At 37.1% G+C, this 21996-nt stretch overlaps 1 long non-coding RNA gene across 1 annotated transcript; it reads left to right on the top strand.

Moving 5' to 3' along the window:
• Positions 1-348: 348 nt before the first annotated feature.
• Positions 349-20419, top strand: LOC148106726 (uncharacterized). Its single transcript, XR_015723590.1, has 2 exons — positions 349-410; positions 18377-20419. It is a non-coding gene; the product is annotated as an uncharacterized LOC148106726 (long non-coding RNA).
• Positions 20420-21996: the final 1577 nt, after the last annotated feature.

Genomic DNA, 21996 nt, shown 5'->3' with positions numbered 1-21996 from the left:
AGGGAAGACTTTTGAAAAAACAAATCAATACGAAAGACTTTCTTTAATAATAGAGTGTAAATCCAACCAGGAAGGCAGTTGTGCCAGAGCCGCCTTGGAATTCCCCCAGGAAAGACAAGGCAAGAAGGAGTCAACACTTTAGGCTCAGCTGGTTCGAATTACTCTGGTGCGTCTGGGGCCACAGAGGTGGTCTCTAGTTGCCTGAAACCCATTCAGGGCAGAGAAAGCACCGGACTCCGCATCTTCAGCTCCGCACTTGCACCTGCATCAGGGAGCAGCTGTGGCTCCACCTCCTTCCGGTCGGAGCGTAAATAGCCGGTTGCCAAAGCTGCTTCACATGGCGCGCCCGTCTGGTTCGTCCCACTTCCTGTCCTGCTGTGGATGTTTCGTAGCACGTCACAGAGACAAGGGTGAGTGCGTTGTAATAAGGGATTTGGGGAGAGGGGGACCACATTCGTTCATGAGCTTTTGTGAACGTATATTGCTATAATGATGCTATTTTTTTTTACTGGGTACTGCTGTGTCTCTTCCAGTGCCTCCTGTAGGCATTAAGCTTTGTCAGAGGGGCTTAGGCATAGGAAAGGGCGTCATGTCCACGGGGTTCGGTACTCTCCACGGTTTCCGGCACCGCTGCGGTCCTGGCACGTGTGCTCCCCAGCAAGGGGACACGACCGTACGGGCGTGGGAGGGAGAGCTGGGTAAGACATAGTTGGGGCACGGACAGTGCACTGCTTGGTGTGTACGTGAAAACATGCTTGTGGGAAGGTTGTCATTATCTTCAGATATCCTCTAGCTCCGGGAAGGGTAGTCTCTTCCCGGGTCTGAAGGCTCCCAAGAGAGGTCAGAACGTCATAATATACAGAAAATAACCAAGAACAATTAATACACATACTGAGTGTTGACAAGGGTGTGGAGGAACTGGAATTCTCATACATTTGGGAAGACAGTTTGGTAGTTGCTTTACAATGTAAACATTTACCTGCTTTGTGACCCAGTGATTCCACAGTTAGGGGTCTCTCTACCCAAGGGAAGTGAAAGTGTAACTCCATACAGATATTTGTACACTCGGATGATGTATATAGCTGGTGTATTTCAGATAGCCAGGATTTTGTAAACCATCTAAATGTATGTCAGCAGGTGAGTGAATGAACTGATGGTGGTAAAGTCATGTAATGGAATACTGTTTGTTAACACAAAGGAGCAACAAGTGAATGTGCACGTGAATGAACAACACCATGAATGAGTCTCAGAATAATTACGCTGAAAGAATCCAGTGCATGCCATATGTCTATATTTCATATAATTCTAGAATTCTTATAAATTTATGTAAAATATATGTAAAATTGTAGAAAATGCAATCTAGGATGACAGAAAAATGTTCAGTGGTTTCATGGGGATGGGGTGAGTGTTAGGGAAATGTCAATGGCAAGGGGATCATGTAACTCTTTGAGGTGATGCATTTGTTTGCTATTTTTGTTGTCGGTTTCCTGATTGCAAATTTTATTAGTTTCCTAGGGCAACTATAATAAATTACCACAAACTGGTTGGCTTGAAGTAACAGAATTTTATGACGTCAGTTCTGGAGACTAGGAGTTCAAACTCAATGTGTTCCAGGGTCATGCTTCCTCTGAGGTCTCTACGGGAGGATCCTTCCTTGCTTCTTCCAGTCTGTAATAGTCCTGGGTGTTTCTGGCTTTGGGGCAATATCCCTGCAGTCTCTGCCTCCATCTTCATATGGCCATCTTCCCTGCATCTGTGTCTTTTTCCAAAGTTCCCACTTCTTAAAGGAAGGGGAAAATGAAGGGGGGGGCATCAGAGGGGAGACGAACCATGAGAGACTATGAATTCCGGGAAACAATCTGAGGGTTTCAGAAGGGAGGGGGGTGGGGGATGGGTTAGCCCGGTCATGGGTATTAAGGAGGGCAGGTATTGCATGGAGCACCGGGTGTTATACACAATGAATCATGGAACAGTACATCAAAAACTAATGGTGTACTGTATGGTGACTAACATAAAAAAAAAAAAAAAACACTAGTCATATTGGAATTCCAATACGACCTCATATTAACTAATTACATCTGCAGTTACCCTATTTCCAAATAAGTTCACATCCTGAAGAAACAAATATTTCAACATATCTTTTTAGAATTTGACCAATATATGTTTATTTACATACTCAGAACTTATCAAATTGTATCCTTCAACATGTGTGGTTAATTGTATGTCAATTAAACCTCAATAATCTGTTCAAAGTTGCTGAAAAGAGAGTCCTATAAGCAATACACTACAGTAGGCCAAATTCTAGATGAGAATTTTTACAAAAAAAAAAAAAAAAAAAAAAAAACAGCATAATAAGAATAGGCTGTGTATCATATGAAGGAAATTGAAAGAAACATTCAAGACACTGGAGTCATCCCATTAGAAGTTCCCTCAGGAGAGAAGAGAATGCTGTCAGGAAGATGAAGCATCATGATTTTATCCACAGGGTGTCCATTACATGGGTGAAGTGTGGCAGGCTTACTGCTTAGAAGACATTCAGTTAAAAAGGGTCATAGGCAACACCAAGTTTTGAAAGTACAAAATAATAGCTATGTTTTCAAAGTTTAAAGGGTCCTTTAAATTTACAGAAATGTGTTTCAAATACCCACCCAGAGGAAGGAAATAGGAGCATTGGCATATTTAAGTATCTTTACAAATTAACATATTCAAATGTTAATTAAAATTCAAATAAATAGATTTAATAAGAAAATGTATATTTTAAAATAAGAGATTTAAGCACAGTGGTCATTGAAATAATTTTCATATAAATTTCTGAATACATTTTAGAAATTGGCAGAGTGAAATTTAAAATAGCTTTTATTTGATTCACAAATTGTATTTCTTTTAGTAGGGTACATTCGAAGACTAAAATATATTGTTGAATATGACTTAGACAGTACCTGCAGTGATTTAGTACAATTTTTTTCTTACACTGGACATAGAAAAATAAGAAAAATCAAATATAATTATGTTTTCTGGTATACAAACCTATTCAAAACTGCATCTAGATTCATTTTCTAGAAATACTTGAAATTGGGGAAAGATTTCTTCTGAAAATTGCTGAATTTTTAAAATCATTAGCATTTCTGCCCATTAATAATTACCAAACCCTTTTTTTCCCTTCAAGATCTCCTCTGTTCTAATTTTATGATGTTACTCCTAAAATCTTTGTGTATCTACTAACCTAGTTCTTGGTCTGGTAGTGAATTTATTTTCTAATTACAGGTGGCCTGGTTTAGGTCAGACAGTGATGGGTCTCCACCTATATTCTGAGTCAGGAATGAAGTCTTATCATCCTGGTGTGCTAGCATGGAGTACAGTGAGCTATCCAAAGATACACTTTTTTTCCTAAATGAATTGAAGCCAAGGGGATGAGTGTCTAGCTCTCATTTGGTTGGAGGTCTAGTGTGGAACCATGCTGAGCTGATCACTGAATGAGTCTTTGTGGAACATCCTTCCATGTGCCACTTTCACTGGACAAAAATCCCTTGGGGGTTACATGAGAATAAATGAAAAAAAGTATTTTACCTTTATTAGTCTTATGAGACTAAATTTTCGATTCAGCATTATTTTCTTTTCCTAGTTCTTCTAAACTTTAGTGATCATGAAAGTCAATTTGTTCCACTTCTCATTCATTTACCAATGGAAAACAATCCTTAGGGGCCCTTTTAAGATTACATTAAATGTAGTTATCTGGTTTCAAGTGAGTAAGACCCTAATTACTTTTGAAAGAAGGTGCCTGAATGATATACCTTCAACCTACATCCAATTTGTTTTACTCAGACAACCATCAAGGAAAACATTCAGTGACAGAAATACAATGTGTAGTCTAATTTGGTATGGAATGAATATTTTCTGCAAGGCTAATTACAACCTCCTGGAAAAAGAGACTAATCTCTTGTCACTGACACAGTAGGTCAATAACTATATTTACATTCCCCATTGGCACCTGCTATGTTTTCTGGTAATCAACTCACCAGTAGATAGGACATACTTACCATGAAAAATGTGGTTTTAAATGTACTATTACATTTTATTTTTTTATTAAAACATTTTTAATTTAAATTCAATTAATATGTAATGTATTATTTGTTTCAGGGATACAGTCTGTGATTCATCAGTCTTATATAATACCCAGTGCTCATTACAACACATACCCTCCCCAGTGTCCATCACCCATGTACTATTACCTTTTATTTATATCTATTTTTCAAAGCAAGCACATAAGCTAAACTATTTATTTTCATTCCTTAATTAAATTTAGGTACAGAGAACTCATGAATTCATCTAAACAAAACATAAATTACAACTAGCGCTAAGACTAAGCAAGTTTTATTGCAGCAAATACTGCTATAAAATCTGCAGTTTAGTGTGAAACTGTGATTAATGCCCATGTTTGCCAGGTAATACCTAGGGAAGTTGTTTGGTGGGGTTGTTTGTTTGTTTTTATTGACATTGGATTTCTAGTCCTTGTCTATGAGAAATTGAAAGATTTTTATATTTCTTTTATTTTTGCTTGTTTATATTCTTTTTACTTTTTCTGGTTTAGTCTCACAGACTGATTTGGTCTTACAGCCAGCAATCATGTGTGAATGTACGTCTGCATGATAGCAAAGGAGTGACTTTGCCTTCCTTTGAGTATTAACCTTAATGTGTCTTATTTTAGTTTTCGTTTTCCCTTGGGCAATGTTCTGAGTGCATACTTGACGTCTACAAATTCTCTTGCAAAACTACATGTGGCTCCTTTCAAATTGAGTCTTCCCCTCCCCACCCTCCCAAAGATAATTTCAAAAATTTGATCAGAAGTCATAAACTGGCAGCCTGTAAGCCAAATTCATTCAGCAGATGTATTTCTATTGCAATGACTGTTGTGAGTGGTATTGTTTTGTTTTTACCTCTGTAGTATTTTTTAATTGAATAACTTTTAAAAATCGGGAAATTTCATGTAACCTGGCTTTTGAAAATTGTGGGATTTGCCAACATGGAGTTCACTTTCTACAGGGAAGAAATCTTCTGGAGTCGAGTCCTTTTAGCCATGGCAAATACACATCAGTTTACCATAGATTTCAACAATTATGATTTTTCTTTTTTTTTTTTTTTAAGATTTTATTTATTTTATTTGACAGAGATAGAGACAGCCAGCGAGAGAGGGAACACAAGCAGGGGGAGTGGGAGAGGAAGAAGCAGGCTCATAGCAGAGGAGCCTGATGTGGGGCTCGATCCCATAACGCCAGGATCATGCCCTGAGCCGAAGGTAGACGCTTAACCGCTGTGCCACCCAGGCGCCCCAACAATTATGATTTTTCTTATCTTGGCTCGTTTCATTCATGTATTACTTGCTTGGTCCAAGTAGCCATTTGAGAGTGTAATATGTGATTAATATGCATTCAAAGAGCATATATATTGGAGTACCATGCTTGTGCTTATGGCTACAGTTTGGCTTAGTTTCCACTAAATGACGTAGCTGCTTGACAGACAAAAACAGTGCTCTGAGAAAGCGTCCTTTATATGGTCATAGTTTACTAAAATTCAAAGTGTTTTACCTATATAAAAATAGCTGTTTATTAAATATAAAGGCAAATATGGATAAAACATATATACATTTCCATTACAAGACAAAATGACGTTAAAGCAAAATGTGAGGGGCGCCTCACCCCGCAGTTGGTTAAGCATCTGACTGGCTCCGGGCACAATCTCTGAGTCCTGGGATTGAGCCCCCACATCAGGCTGCATGCTCGGTGGGGAGTCTGCTTCTCCCCCTCTCCCATTGCCCCTCCTGCTCACTCTCTCTCTGTCTCTCAAATAGTCTTTTAAAAATAAAAGAAAGCAAGATGTGAAAATAAAAAGATATAAGTCTAGTTTTAACTTGCCCACTATGAGTGAAGTTTGTTTTTTCTTACTGGTTTATGAAGACAGATTTACTTTCAAGTACACCTTGGCTATATACAGCCCTGGGGCAAGTCTTGTCTCTCTCCCCTATGCAGTAGTTCTTCTGCTGTTAGCCAAGTGCCAGAACCCACCCACAGAGAGCACAGCAGTACCAGTTTTACCTCTGAATCTCAGAACTGAGACCAAGTCCTCACTGAATCTGTAGGGACTGAGCTGTGTCTCATTCTTCTCCTGTCGTCTGACTAAGAAGCTGCCCTTCAGGGTGGTAGCCGAGCCCACTAAGGTTGGCATGTCATACCAAGTCCGCCATCTTCTTGCTGTCTCTCTCTCCAGCTTCTCTTTGTGCCTTATCCCAGTGCTCCGCTCTCTTTACCCTGAATGCTCACATGAAATCTAAACCCTTCCAACCCTACATCTTCCATTGTTACATTTCTAAGTAGCAAAGCATCAAAACACAGCTGTTTCTCGAGAAGTTTTTAATGATACTCTCTTGTATGCTTTAAACAGGATTAAACAGTGTTAAACAATTTTTTAAAATTCGGTGTAATTTTTTTTTAAAGCATTTCCTACTTCATCTTTCCCATAGTGCTAAGGGATGTAGGGACACAGCTGCAATCTTCATTTGCTCCAGCTCTACCTTTGTTGTTATTGTTGGGTTTCCCCAGATGCCTCCTCCTGTCTAAAGTGGCTCTCCCTACTACTTTTCATAATAAGTTTGGTTTTAGTATTCTCTGTAGGTGTCACCGATGTCCTAAGTGGCCTTGAGAAGAACTCCATGAAAGGAGAGGATGTCTGAAGTGGAGGAGAAAGGGACGCCATTGAAGTTAATCACACGTGATGGCGATTCAACCTTCCTGTAATTAGTATTAGTTGCTAGAATGAAGCTGAGAGTAGAGAGAAAGACAAATAGTGATCCTTTCGTAAAATCACAATATAGGTAAAAATGCAACTTTATTTCTATCAGGACAAGGTGTACGTAGAAACATCACATAATCCCTGATACTTCGTGTAGCTGATGAAGTGAAATATGCCTGATTTCCAATCACCACTTCAGCACATGTTTTCATCTAGAACTTTTATTTCTTGAAATCGAGATGTCAGGGAGTGGCCAAGCAGGATGATTAGCTCAGATCATTTAAGGAGTAGACCTGGGCAACCTTGTTAACATTTTGAAGATAATTTTTTTTTAAATATAGCTTTATAATAATGTGGATTGAAATAATAGAAGCACTTCATTTTAAAAATCGAACATATCTGTACTTTAATGATTTTTCTTCAGTATTGCAAATTAAATTTTTATTTGTAGAATTTAGTAAAAGCAGAGTGGGGCATAGTACTTAAGCCTACAGTCTTATTCAAATTAAAATACCCAGATCTTTTAATTGATTATATCACTTAGAAAGGGTGTGATCTAATTAGTAACGTTGCTGTGCCTGGTTTTCTGATTTGAGAGATGGAAATGATAATAGTCATATATTAATACTAACTTAATGAAAAAAGAGGCCTTGCAGATGGGAAATACTCCTATCCATTTGACTAATGCCCTGATTTAGTTAATTCTAGGTCCTTCTTGCAATTAACAGATATTTACCAGCACGTAGGTGTTCTGGTGCCTGCTATGGAACGTGTACTGGGTAGACCTCCCATCTCTCCTCATGTGACTGCCTGGTAGGTGGCAGGGTAGAGGAGCCCCTTATTACTGGGCTGCAAAGAGGAGTTCATGGGGAATTTGGCGTTGACAAAGCAGTTACTAAGAATTTCTTATCTTCCAATCCCATGTCAGTTCCCACGGTTTATTGTCTCCGGTCAATATTATTTGCTGTGGATTAGGTACACGTGGCTTTTATTATTTTGCTAGTAATGTGGACATTTTCCTTCTTTACACATTGGCAAATGTACATCATGTTCTGTTTCCTGATGGCCTCAAATGTCTCCACTAATTCCTTAATGTAAAAGTCAGCAGTGGGAACAAGGCTGACCACAGTACTATGTCAGGAGGAATCCTAAAATTCCTAAGAAAGATGACATAAAGGTATTGTAGCTTATTCAAGAAGAGCATGGGGATTGGAATTGTATCCCAGTTTGAACACAGAAGCTTCCATTGGGTGACTAGCTGGGCTTCTTTAAACAAATCAATCAAACTTATCTATGACTGATTTTTCTTCTTAGAATAAAGCAAATCTGGACAGATTGAGAGTGATGTTGGATAGGCGAGGAAAGTTAATATATGAAAAGCACATAGCAAAACACCTGGCATACAGCACTCATCCAAGGAATGATAACAAACCTTATCATCATCAAAATCATCTTGGGGATAAAGATCAACATTACAATGACTTGCAATTTTATGCCTTTTAAGGCCTGGCTTTTCAGAGATCCTGTTACCCTGTTTCAAGTCTTTTATTTACAATATTAAAACAAGTGGTGTTTTGGGTTTTCTCTGTACGAACCAGCTTTAAAAAGTGGTAACGAGATTGGTAGATCATAGGATGTGAAAGGGTGAGCCATCATTCTAAATGGTGTATCCACATTTCATCAGAAGAAATTGAGATGTAATGTTTTTCCTGCTTTAATCAATATAAATATCAAAGTCAATATTTGCATTCTTGAAATAGAAGCAAAGGACCCTAACACTTCCCTGGTAAGGTGGCCATTAAGTTCCAGTTAGCCTGGAATAGGCCCAGATTATGTTTGTTTTCCTGGTATCCTTATTATCGGTGTCCCTTTTACTCTTAAAAGTTCAGTTTGGAAAATAGTATATAACTTACATGGTTGCAACATAAAATGGTAGACTTGTTAGGCTGTGGCAAATTTACGTAGCAAACTGAGAAAGGCACCTGACTGTCCAAATGTGATTTTTGAAATTCTGCTACCTACCTGTCTGACATGAGGACCTCCATAGTTCTCCTGGATCTAGTTGAAAAACTTTGTTATTCTGAGAACCTCCAACATAGGAGGAAGAACTGTAAACCTAAAAGGTGATGTCGTGATTGAGATCTAGTGGTTTTAGTGATTGACTAGGATTTAATGCTTTGATGGAGATCAGATTCCCATATGAAATAGTTTTTTTTGTAAACCACAGTAAAGTGCTCCATGCATATCCCACTTAAAACATATGAACTTGACTCAAAAAGAAATCAAGGTTATTTTATGAACTAATAATTGCTAAAATACTTCCCATTCTGATAGCCCTACTGCTGCATTTAATTGCCAAAGTACATGTTCTTGGGAACGCATGGACAGATTTTGATTTTTTTTTTAATAAAAGATAATTATCCCAAAGTCACACAGAAAAGCATCTCTTTTATTTTAGACAGAGTCACAGTTTTAAAAAAATGAGTAGTTACATTCACATTCAATGTGTATTAACTTTTTAGAGACTCTTAATATGTTTGTATTTTCTTTCTATTCCTTCCAGGCAAACTCTTACCTTCACTACCTATCCACCTGTTCTCTAGCTAGTATTTTTATTTATTACTTACAGCTCACTTACTTGATCCCAAAGAAAGACCAGATTTAATTGGGAAATTGAGCAGAAGAAATGCACTGGCTTAGAAGCAAGCAATGGATACTAGCCAACTTTAGGGAGTTAGGCGGCCTTTCGCTTACAAAAATTGTGGCCAAGAGGCAGGTAAACTACTCCGTAGTCATCGTCTAAGGAAGTACTGCCTAATAGGGTTCTTCTGTACTTGCAATTAACCATCTTGCTGTGGATCGAAGGTAGAGTCACTTTATGTCAAAGCTACACTCTGCTATGGAATGTTAAAGTGAAGTTCCATCACACTTACAGTATTAAATCCTGCACAGGATATGTCTGGGAGTTGTAGGTGCCAATCACCCACCCACTCTACCCCACACTCCCACCCACAGGGCTGCTCTCCTGCTTTTCCCACCTGGGTTGAAAGAGCTACCAAATCATACTCATGGATAAACAATGCCATATACAATTACTCCTCAAAACTTTCTATTTTTCTGAAATATTTGATTTTATTCCTTCTGTTGTTTAAAATCTTATCTCTGTATGTAATAATAAAAATAGAAGTAAAAGACAAGATTTTCCTTCATCTCCATTTATATGTCACTAACACTGGAAATTTGGTTCATTCAAAGCAATTCATTGTATAAAAAGGTATTTATTTGAAGTCTCTTATTTAGAGTCTTCCATATTGCTCCATGTGGGATAAATGTTCGAATTTTCCATTTTACTTTCCACGTTATTATAGGGACATCAATGAAATTGAAATCTTGGTTAAAAGTACATCATTTAAGTAAATTATAGGGACAAATGAACTTTTGGGTAGAATTACACATTTTAAGTAAGTAAATACAATTTACAATTGGTACGGGCGGACTGTTTAGATAACTACATTGGAATTTTAAAATCTGATTATCTTATTCATGTACAAACCCAACTCCTCTCTTTTATGTTGAGAATTCTTGGTATGCTTTGACTTGCTCTGGAGATTCACATGAAGTCCTTGGACTTTAAATAATTACTTCACTTATACTAACTCACGTATACTAACTGCAAGTCTATGTTGTAGTTTCTCCTGAAAGCGTTCTCTAAACCTTACAAAACGTTCTTTCTCTGATTTAACTACACAGAATTGCCTTACCGAGAAATGTGAGTATAGTTTTCTTTTTTAAAAAGGGAAAATCTTTTCTCACAAAAGAACAAAGCCATGAATCTATAGAATATCCCTTCAAAATATTACTGTTATCCAACAGTATACTTGTATACTTTTTGGACTAAATGTATATATCAATATAAAAAGAGCAATAGGTTTATGTGTAGATACTCCCATTTAAGTCACTCAAAAAATACAGTTTCATGTCATGAAGAACATACGTAAGGCGTTTTCAACATATATGATTAATTACGAGGCTTTGAGTCCACAGATAGAAATATCACCAGAAAACTGTAAAATCTCAGTAAAGATACAAAACCACAAATGCTTTTACACCATCTACTTCATGAGAAGTAGCTTCTAGTTTCAGCTAGAATAAACATAAGAAAAATATTTTGACAAATACAATTCTAATTCTGGTCAAAGGGATGTAAACTACATCTCCTACATCTTAATTATAGTTGGATCCTTTAGGGTAACTACTAGATGACTTGGAGGCTGTCAGTTTCTACTGGAAATGAGAACAAAGTATCTTTGTTTGTGTCAAAGATGTGGTTTTATCATTTAGAACCAGAAATAGCTTTAGAAACAATTAGGCCTGTTTTCCAATGCCTGTGCATTTGAATATTAACCATGCAAAAAGCAAAATGTTGACTATCTCAAACTCCAAAATTTAAATAAGAGATATTTTTTTCCAATAGGATAATTCCTTCATCTGCATGATACATTTTTATATAAAACATACCACTAGTTAACTTATCAAGGCAAAGCTCAACTCAAATGCTATGGTGTTGGATTGGAGAAAGCTTTTTTAAAATGACAAAGAGCTCAAAAATATATAAATAGCTGTGTTTAATTACATTAAAGTAAAACTGCATATAAACTTCTACAAACAAAAGATAAAACTGGAAAAAATTATAATTCCTTTAACAGTTAAGTAATTCATATTCTTAACATGTCCAGCATCCATGTGAATCAGTTGGGAAAAGACCAATGTCCAATGAAGGATTGGGAAGATGACATGCATGTGGGGAAAAATCTCATCCTCACTTATACAAATTGAAACTCAGCTATGTAACATACCTATCCTATTCCTTTTTTTTTTTTTAAAGATTTTATTTATTTATTCGACAGAGATAGAGACAGCCAGCGAGAGAGGGAACACAAGCAGGGGGAGTGGGAGAGGAAGAAGCAGGCTCATAGCGGAGGAGCCTGATGTGGGGCTCGATCCCAGAACGCCGGGATCACGCCCTGAGCCGAAGGCAGACGCTTAACCGCTGTGCCACCCAGGCGCCCCATCCTATCCTATTCCTATAGTTTAAAAAAAAAAATTACTGACACAATGTGTCAATGGGGTGTCAGGAAAGCATGCATTCTCATGCATTGCTGGTGGAAATATAGATTAATACAATACAACAGGCAGTTTGGCAATATTTCTCAAAATTGAAATGTATAATTCATTTTGCTTAATAATTCCCCTTCTAGGAATTTATCCAGTGACATACATGCTATCTAAATGACATCTGTGCAAGATTTATTTGGAAATAAATGTCCAACTGGTCAAATAAATTATAACACATTTCTATAGCCATTAAAATAAGGAAGATCCTGTGCTGATACGGAACGAAGAGTGTGTGCGTACCCAGGTGTGTGTGTGCGCGTGCAAGCACACTTGTCCATGGAGCTAAGTGATAAAAGTTGAAACTAATTTGTAGGACAGAATCATTGTGTTAAAAATAAAGGGCAGGGAAGCAAAAAGAAATCATGCTTCAGTATCTTCGCTTGGGAGATATAATTGTTTGGCTGGGATACTTCTGGCAGCAAGAGACAGAAGGGAGATAGACTTTAAATTCTTGTGCTGTGTATCTTGAAATTTGTGCTGTGTGCGTATGTGTGTGGGTGCGTGTGTGTGTTAACTTTGATAGTATTTTGATTTTTAAAAATATTTACTCAATGTTGTCTTTAGGAATTTTAATTATTCTTACTCTTCTAAATTTATTTTGTTGTGCACTAAAGAAAATCTGATGCATGCCCAACTAACAAATCTTATAAATCAAAGGGTGTCAAAATGTTCTTTATAGGCTCATAAAGCAGGGTTTTTTTCCCCTAAGACAATAACATGATGCCTAAAAAACTTAGTGAAACACAAGACATAGGGTATAGGACCCTGCTCTTCAACTTATTACATATATACCTATGGGAGGTCACTTAAGTTCCATTTCCTCATTGTTAAATAGCCAAAACTTGCTCTAACATACAATACTGTAAAAGTCCAAAGACATAACTTATGTAAAATTGTTTTGTAATCAAACAAGGAATACAAGTGTAAATTATAGGAAAAGTAAATTTTTTCAGAAGGAAACCAAAATAAAGCATGTATTTAGGATACATCATCAGCAAAATCGGTACATTTTCCTATTTCCTTACTTTTGCCTCTAGGCACAGATATCCTCATCCCAGCCTGTATCAGATGAAAGTTTAACTGTACCTGCTTCTCTTTCTGTATCTATCAAGAACTGTTAATATTTAATTGTGCCTTTGTGTTTCCTTCAAATCTCTCCAGACTGCCTCCTTTTGTATTAAAAAAAGCATAGTATTAAGGAGGCCACGTATTGCATGGAGCACTGGGCGTTACACGCAAACAATGAATCATGGAACACTATGTCAAAAACTAATGATGTATTGTATGGTGACTAACATATAATAAAAAAATTTAAAAAAAAAGAAATTAGGTGAGAGTAAGGAGATAAGGTATGTGTTTAACTAGAAACATCAGAGGTCTTTGCAAACATGCAAAAGTCTCCTGTTGAATTTCAGTTTTTAGCATTTAACTTCTTAATGTGTATTCTTAGAGAAGAAAACTAATGAGTGAGGAGGAGGAAGAAAAGGAACAGGAGGAAATGTGTGTTTATTAGCTCCCCTGAATCCCAGATTAGGGGTATTAATGTACAAGGGGTATCAATGTATAAAATTTAAAAATAAATAAAGCATAGTAGGTTAATTTCTATACCCAAGTGAAATACATATCTACATGTTAATGATTGCGAGCTTGAATCCCTTAATAAGACATTTTATGGCTCTTTTCTGTAACTATGTCAGATTTCCAGGGGAGCTGTTTCAGGACAGTTTGGCCTTAAAGAATAAAGAAGATGTGTGAGTACCTTAGTGGGCTGAAGAGGAACTCGACTCTTATGTAAAAGTAGTTAAGTCTGGAAATTGAAGCAACTGTAGGCATTTCATTTTTCTTAGATACAGAATGTTCTAGATGAATGTCAAATTTCTGAATGAAAATGACCTCGCCTGATGAAAGATTGAAACAATATCACCATTTAAGTGCAACATGATTTTTAATGTCTTTCATGAAAATCTCATTTTACTGGAAATGGCACTAGAGCTGTGAGAAAGCTACATACAGTATTTAAAATAAAATATCTAAGTGATCTTGCAATGTATTAGGACAAGTTTTAACATAAATTACACTATTAAAAAAACCTTTAGAATGTATTATCAGGCCTTCACTACCCCACTACAACTTCTGCTATTTTCAAGCAATTTCTCAGAATAATAAAACTTTTTGAGAAGAAGCAAGTTTATCATTGAAATAACTACAATAGAACTTTCTTTGGGTAGACAGAACAAATAATAGACCTGAGAACCAATTAAATATGATTGTTCAGGCACATTAATATTGGGGAATACTTACAAGTTTTCAATTTTCCCTTTCCGTGGTTGGTAGCATTTATCTATTGAGTGGAGTTTTGGTTTGGGCAGAATGATTCCTGGGGAGGAGACCGATAATAGTCAAACGCAGGAGGACTTATAGGGCATTGGGATCCATCCAAACCGGCTTCCAAGAATGGAAAAGCAGGAACACTGAGATAAATACTCCCCCCCCCCCCTTTCAGGTACTGTTATGACGTAAGTTGGGTCCTAATTACGGCCACTGATTTCATTCAGTCTTACAGTGGAAACCTAACTACTTTTACAGTACCACATCAGAAAGTTTAGAGAGCAGATGTATTTAATGCAACCTCATTTTAGCAATGGGGCGATAAAATTATTGTTTCCCTTGAAGGGAACTGGAAATTAGGAGAAGGGAGATTTAGTTATTATTTTTTTCATTGATAACATATGACGCTATATCAGAAATAAAGCCCGAACTGGAGGAAATCACTTGGTTGCTGTAATAGTAGCTGATCACTGCACTTTTGATTATCAGTTTCTGAATCACAGATAGCTTGCTTACTTTGTTACTGTTGTCTTACTTGGTGTCTCCAGTCAGTGTCTAATCAATCTCTGACAATCCATTTTCTAGGTGATCCCTAGAACCACCAGCCATCTCAGCTTTATGAGTATTTCCCTTGTAAACATGGTTTGAAAGGAAAGAGTTGGCTTGGTGTTCAACAGAAACAAAATTGTTATGTTTATTTTTGTCATAGAGCAAGTTCTTGCTATTCATGAAAAGTATGTCTTGAATTCATAAATACCATTATTTTAGAGAGAGTTGCTGAGTCAGTGGAATACTAGCATGACTGACCAACATAATGAGTCCCTCCCACAGACCAGCCTTGCGGTTCGCATATCCGTAGGGTACTTACATACATTACCTCAAGAAACCCCTATAACAATCCTATATTGTAAATATTATTATCAATGTATTTTGTATCATAGACCTCGGTGTTGACTGTGAGAAGTACAAAAAGCATTTTAAATCCTAAAATCAAAATATATATAATAGATTCAGTAATCCTTTTTTATTAACTCTAAAAACGTTGTTCATCTTCTGAGTCATGAACTGTTTGAGAATCTGATGAACTAACATCATCAGATGATCAAGCATCCAGTGCCCATTACCTATAAATTATAAAGATCGATAAATATTCCCAAAGCTTTAAGATTGATATTTACATACATTTCATGGTTTCTAAGGTGACCCTAAGTCTTTGTTCTTCCACTAAATATTGGTGACATAAATGGCAGCAAATCACCCATAGTTTGTATCTGGATTTTTGAAATTATCACTCCCTATCTGTTTCTGTCCCATTTTTTTCTAAATGCACTATCCTCCTACAGACAGCCATGCAGAGCACTCAGTGTCTGCCTATTTGAAGATGTAACACACTTTTCTCTGGTGTACATGCTGGCAAATGGAATCTTGCATCACGAAGTATGTGCATATTTAATTTCCCTAATTAATTTTCCTTCCAAACAGGTTGTATACCAATTTGCATTTTCATCCCCAGTTTAGGAATGTCCATTTCTTTATACTCTCACTTACACTTAAAATTATCCAACAATAAATAGTATTTAGTTGATTTTTTAAAAAAATCCCATTGCTGTTTTATGGTACAATCCTGATTATTAATGGGACTGCACATGTTTTCATAAGGATTTTTTCATAATTTTGTGTCCCATTGTATAGGTTTTTCTGTGAATTTGCTATTTGTATCTTTATCCATTTAACCTTATTTACTGTTTTGTCATTTCCTTATTAATTTGCTTGTCTTTGATTTCCTTTGTGGTATCTTTTGTCATGCAGAAGACTGTAAAGAATGTTGAAAAGGCAGTTAACTTGTAGCATGAGCATACAAGTTAAGCATAATTCTTGATAGAAATACAACATGAGAAATCCAAGAGCCTGTCAAAACATTTCTTTATCTTCAATATTGGTGATAGTCAAAGGTTTCAGAAGATAACTCCTAAAAGAATACATGCATATATTCCTCCTTCTAAGTTCTAATCTTTACAACTATCTTAGGTATAACATCAATCCTATGTGAATGAGAATAAAAAATAAAGAAATGTGGCTTGAAGAATGTTGAGTAATCTCTCATTTTAAAAATCTTACCTTCTGTCTTAAATCAAGTCTCTGATTCTAACATGTTTCACTAAATTGTCATTATTACATTATTTTCAATTTAAATAATCCTGACTGTGGTTGAATGGATTTTGATTGAAACACCAATTTCAAGGATCAGTGTTAAGGGGGATTTAAGTCTGGGGATGAGTATAATAGGAGGACAGAACGTACATGAGAGCCTGTGGTCACAGTTGGTAACCATAAGAAAGTCCAAGGCAATGCAGAGTGACTTTGGTGTGTCTTTGATGGTGTCTAAGGCATAAGCAAGGATATTGTCAACAGTGGGAAGTTTGGATTAGAGGGCGGCGATGAACTTCATGTAAATTGACAAGTGGGCCGGATGAGAAGTGATGAGAGCTTGAACTCATATCGAAAGAGTAGATCGAGGGAGGAGACAATAGTTTTAGTACACACTTAATAGAGGAATCCTCCTTCTACTTCCCCAGTGAGCCTGGCAGGGAAATGGGTCTTGGATAAGATAAAAAGTCCGAACAGGTCAGGTGGAGGAAGTTTCCTCCAGGGTTCTTTGTAACTGGGATAGGGTAACTTTTAGAGATATGTTCCTGGCTCAGCAGTAGACTCCTTTCTTAGTCTCACTTTGTGTGTTGGGGTGTGTGTGTAGGGGAGGCAGCATGATTTGAAAGTGTCTGATTGAAGAAGGGGAAGAAACAATGCTCTAGAATCCAGAAGTACTAACTCGGGTGTTGAGAAATAACGGCCAGTGATCAAGAAGTTAGGCAGATGTTTCCCTATCTTCTTATTTGTTTAGACTGAGGGTCACGCTCACTGCTCATTGACTAAATCCTTCTCACGGAAATTTTTTGTTTGGTCTGCACAAGACTTAACTATTTTAAGTCAACATATAAGAAATTGTACATGAGGATTCCTGGCTTCTGTGTAAGAACTGGAAGCTCTGGAAACCTGGTCCTCGTTCCCATGTGGCGGCAGGCAGTGGAGCTGAAGAATCGTTTCTTGATGGAATTTTAGTGCTCACTTCTTCATTCTCACCACATAGCTTGCTTCTTACGCATGGCCTGTTCCACTGAGATTTGTGGTGTTCTTTCTCTCCTCTCCTCTCCTCTTTCTCTTCTCTCCCTTTCCACTCTCTCCTGTCCTCTCTTTCCCCTCCCCTCCCCTTCTCATCTCTTCTCATCTCATCTGCCTGATTTCAGTAAGCAGTTTGGAGACTTCAGGATAAGATAAGTCTCAGCGTTAATCTTTGGGACATAGAGGAGTGTGTGTGTGTGTGTGTGTGTGTGTGTGTGTGTGTAAATATATATGCACGTACATCTGATTCAACCGTTACCAATAAATAAAAGATAAAGGTCTGTAACTTACCCTTATACTCAAAGAGAAGCCTTTCATGCCTTAGATGCTTCTGTGAAATTAGCAGTGTCAAACCCATGGCCTCACGGCTAATATTATTTGGAGGTACGCGAAGGACCAGAGATAACACAAAATGACCCACTAGGAGCCTGCACCACAACTGCCACCAGAGGGTCCTTCTAGACTGATAATGCAGACCTAGTGTTACATCCTAAAGACAAGAGGGATTTGTGTCAGGGAAGGTCTAACCTCGCTAGTAAGGAGGAGATTGTGCTAATGGTGGCTGGAGATTCTAAGGCAGAAGTTAGAAGTAAGCACTCTCAAAGGCAGGGGACTTGAGGATAGGAATTTTCAGGATTTACTGAAAGACTCTCTGGAAGGTGTTAACTCTTCACGTGTGTTACCCTTGAACTTTGGCAAAAGTTCTGTACTGTGTACAGTTCTGTGTGTTTTAATTTAATAAATTAGTTTTGGTATTTTTATGTGCTTATTGTACAGGCATGGCAGCATTGTTGGCACACATATTTTAGTTAAGCCCCCTCAAGGATGTTTTCGTCCTTGTTTGTATTCCATGGTGTGCTATGGATGTGCTATAATTTAAGTAACCCATGTTTTTTCACCTTTTCTTAAACAGTGTGGGAATGGAGAACAAAGACATCTTTTGTTGGTACTATGCCACTCCCGGAAAATGGACATTTTTGTAAGACAGCCTACTGTAAAAGGACATGCTTCTTATAGTGTGTGTGACAGTGATCCAGTGGCTCACGCTATTCGAGCCCCTTCCTGGTTACTCTCAGAGCTACCTTATCTATGGCACAGAGATTGGAAAATGCTGCATCTGTGTATAATTTTCTTTTCCTAACATGACCCTTTCAAAAATTGTTATATCCTTGATAGTCTGCAAGGTTGTGTTGTGAGAGACAAAATACCCAGCTAGGAAAAGACACGTGTTCCACTCTGACAGCCATATCTGTTTTTGTGTTACGTTGACTTACCTTCCTGGTGGAGAGTCCATGCTCATCTGATTCTCTGAGTACATTCTGTTATCTGTATTGATAGAACTACATAACTGGACCAATGTGGAAGCAAAGGAGAAAAGTGTTCTGGAACCACCCTGAGGTTCCAGGCTGTGAAGATGTGCACATTCGATGTGCCACTCCAGCTTTTCTCCTGAGTGGAGCAGATTTCAGGATTCACCCAGTTGTTTAGGCCACGAGCCAGGCAAGATCATGGCATCGCACAAGGGGAGCACTGATCTTAGTTACACATTGGACATGTTCCTACACTTTCTCCACATAGAATATTTTGGGACTGCTCTGGGCAAAGTTTAAGACATGAGAGTTGTTATTATAATTGTTCTTATTGTTATTTATTTATTTATTTATTTATTTATTTATTTATTTATTTATTTATTTATTTTATTCCTCTGCCCATTTCTGTGTTTATTTATGTCCTGGTATCACCTTTTTCATTCTCCCCTGACTTCTATGTTTCATGTTTCCTGTTGGCTACTAAAATTTACCAGGCCTCTCTTCTCTGAAAAATATCCCAGTGCTCCAAATTCATTTCTGCTTTCCACCAAAAATTACCTCTTTTTTTTTTTTTTTGATCAATCACAGCAAAGAGGGAGACTTTCTGGAAGTTGGAATGGCTACCGTAGCTTGCTTAAGCTTCCTGGAAATACTTGAGCTTAACCACATAAGCGAATGTTATTTTGGGTGAAATCTCAGGCAGAATGACAGAGCAAGGGGTGTTAGCCACTGGGGCGAGATATTTGCCAGCCTCGGGGAAGCCTTCCCACACTCTTTACTGGACCCCAGCTGAAGATCTGTTTCTGGCTTGGCCGACTCCTACTTCCATCAGTGTCTTGACCTAGCAGTGAAGAGAGAAAACCAATACTGCTGTTACACGTTACAAACTGAGCGAACTAATATGTTTTCAAGGGCACATTTTCCAATTTCCAAATTATGCTGGCACTTCATTTATCACTCTTAGTTCTCACTGAGTTCTTAGCATTCTGCTTTCAATTGGTGTCTTGACAAGAGAGTAGGAATTAAAGCACAACACTGTAAACATTGTCTCTGACAGCAACTCAGGGAAACATTCGGTAGCAGGAGGGTAAAAAATCTGTATCTTCTGATTATTTGCACATTTAGACTATACACGTTATTCAAGTTTTCACTTTGGATAAGTAATTGAGAATTATTTACATTTGATCCTTTTAATATTAAATATAATCTTTTGTGGCCTAAATGTCTCAAGATGTGTATGAAGTGTTAAAGCAATGATATAATAAGTTGAAATGATTTGTATATTCAAAAAAGCTAGAATTACTAGTGAAAATTACAGTGTAATTAGAAAAATGTGTTATCAATGTGTGAGGCCAAATTTTATCAACAGACCTAGAAAATAGTTCTAATAACAATATAAATGAATTGTAGTGAAAACATTGACCTTGTCTGAAAAATAGGGAGCATGTGTGAAGCATATGTGTATGAGAAATGTGTAAGAAATATTAAGGAAGTTATTTTGACTACAAAACTTGAAAATATCTAACATTATGGATTCCTATATTTTTGTAGCATTTTCAGAGGAATAGATATAGTATTCATGTAAAATTGGTTCTTTCCGTAATCTTAAAAGCCTGCCAGTTAGTAAATACTACTTTTCCTATTAAGTTTGAATGAATTTTGTTACCCCTATCTTTCTGACTCCTTCAGAAATGTCACTCCCTACAGTGAATCATTACCGAACCCCTTGCACATGTTTTCCAAAACCACTTTCAAAACTACCATCTCCTTTTTATACATTTACACAAGAGATACATAGTAGGGTATGTTTTGTCATTTTACAGATAAGGACATTGATGCCCAAAGAGGTTATGTGTCTTGCCTGAAACCCGGAAATTGGTATCTGAACCTCATTTTCTCTTTTCTAATTGACTAAAATGTCTGTGTTCTATTGCTTTCTAGAATAACAGTCTCATCATATACATATAGTGTTACAGCGATGAGATCATAAGTTTACATATATCTGTGTATGTATATAAATGTGTATGTGTGTGTATCTACATATATAGCCTTCGTCGTGATGCTGAGACATACCACTGAAGGAGAGCGGTATCACATTTCAGTTTCGGAAGATCATAAATCCATAATATGATTCAAATGATGGTGTTTTTATGAGTAGGCACTAGTTAAAATAGTTTAGATTTGTATGCAATCACGTCTCTCTCCTTTTGCATTTTTCATGCATGCCTCTTAGATCTATATTTCCCTCAGACAATTCACTTTTCAGATAACATGTCTGTTTCCACAATACACACTTTACATTTTCTTAGCCTCCGTTTACCTCTCTTTTCATGTTATCATTTCTTCAAATCAGTAAGATCAAATATCTAAGCCTTTGTTTTCATGTATCTTTCAGCACAAAAATGTAAATGTGTTCACAGGTATGGAATACTATGGGACTTTTCAGATAGTGTTTAGTCACATTTGGATGATTGAAGATAAGTGTTTTAATAAAACAATCTGGGAACTTGAGATGATGTGTAGAGAATCTGTGCTTAAGAGATAAATACAGGGGCACCTGGGTGGCTCAGTCGTTGAGCGCCTGCCTTCAGCTCAGGGCATGATCCTGGGGTCCTGGGATCAAGCCCCACATCAGGCTCCTCCGCTGGGAGCCTGCTTCTTCCTCTCCTACTCCCCCTGCTTGTGTTCCCTCTCTCGCTGGCTGTCTCTCTCTCTGTCAAATAAATAAAAATAAAAAACCTTAAAAAAAATAAATACAATATTGTTACAAATAATACAAGGAGATCTATAAATAAATGGCTCCTCAGACTAACAGAATATTTTAAAAGTAACATCTGTAAAGTCTATTACAAAACAATAGTCATAACAGAATAAGTTGAGAAGTAAGTTTATTTTATTTTTTTTTCTTTCTTTTCCATCACTACCACAGGGTAAGACAGTATCATTTCTTATCTGAACTGGTCTAATTCCATTATTCCCTCTAAAACATTCGTTATACTTGAGCCAGGATGATCTTTCCAAACTGAAATGTGATTATATCACTCTCCTTCAGTGATCTATCTCAACATCAAGATGAAGACCAAACTCCATTTTAAGTCTGATTTAATATGACTTTAAACCTCTGTTGTAACATATTCCTACTGTCCATGTAGACATGTCTTCTCCTGACTGGCACACTCTCTCTATTCTAGGACCTCATGCCTAATTAGGTCCTATTTGAATA

The sequence above is a fragment of the Ursus americanus genome, unplaced genomic scaffold (genome assembly GCF_024610735.1).
Source record: "Ursus americanus isolate L20-20 unplaced genomic scaffold, mUrsAme1.1.p SCAF_74, whole genome shotgun sequence".
Classification (NCBI taxonomy): domain Eukaryota; kingdom Metazoa; phylum Chordata; class Mammalia; order Carnivora; family Ursidae; genus Ursus; species Ursus americanus.
This window is presented reverse-complemented; position numbering and strand designations above follow the sequence as displayed.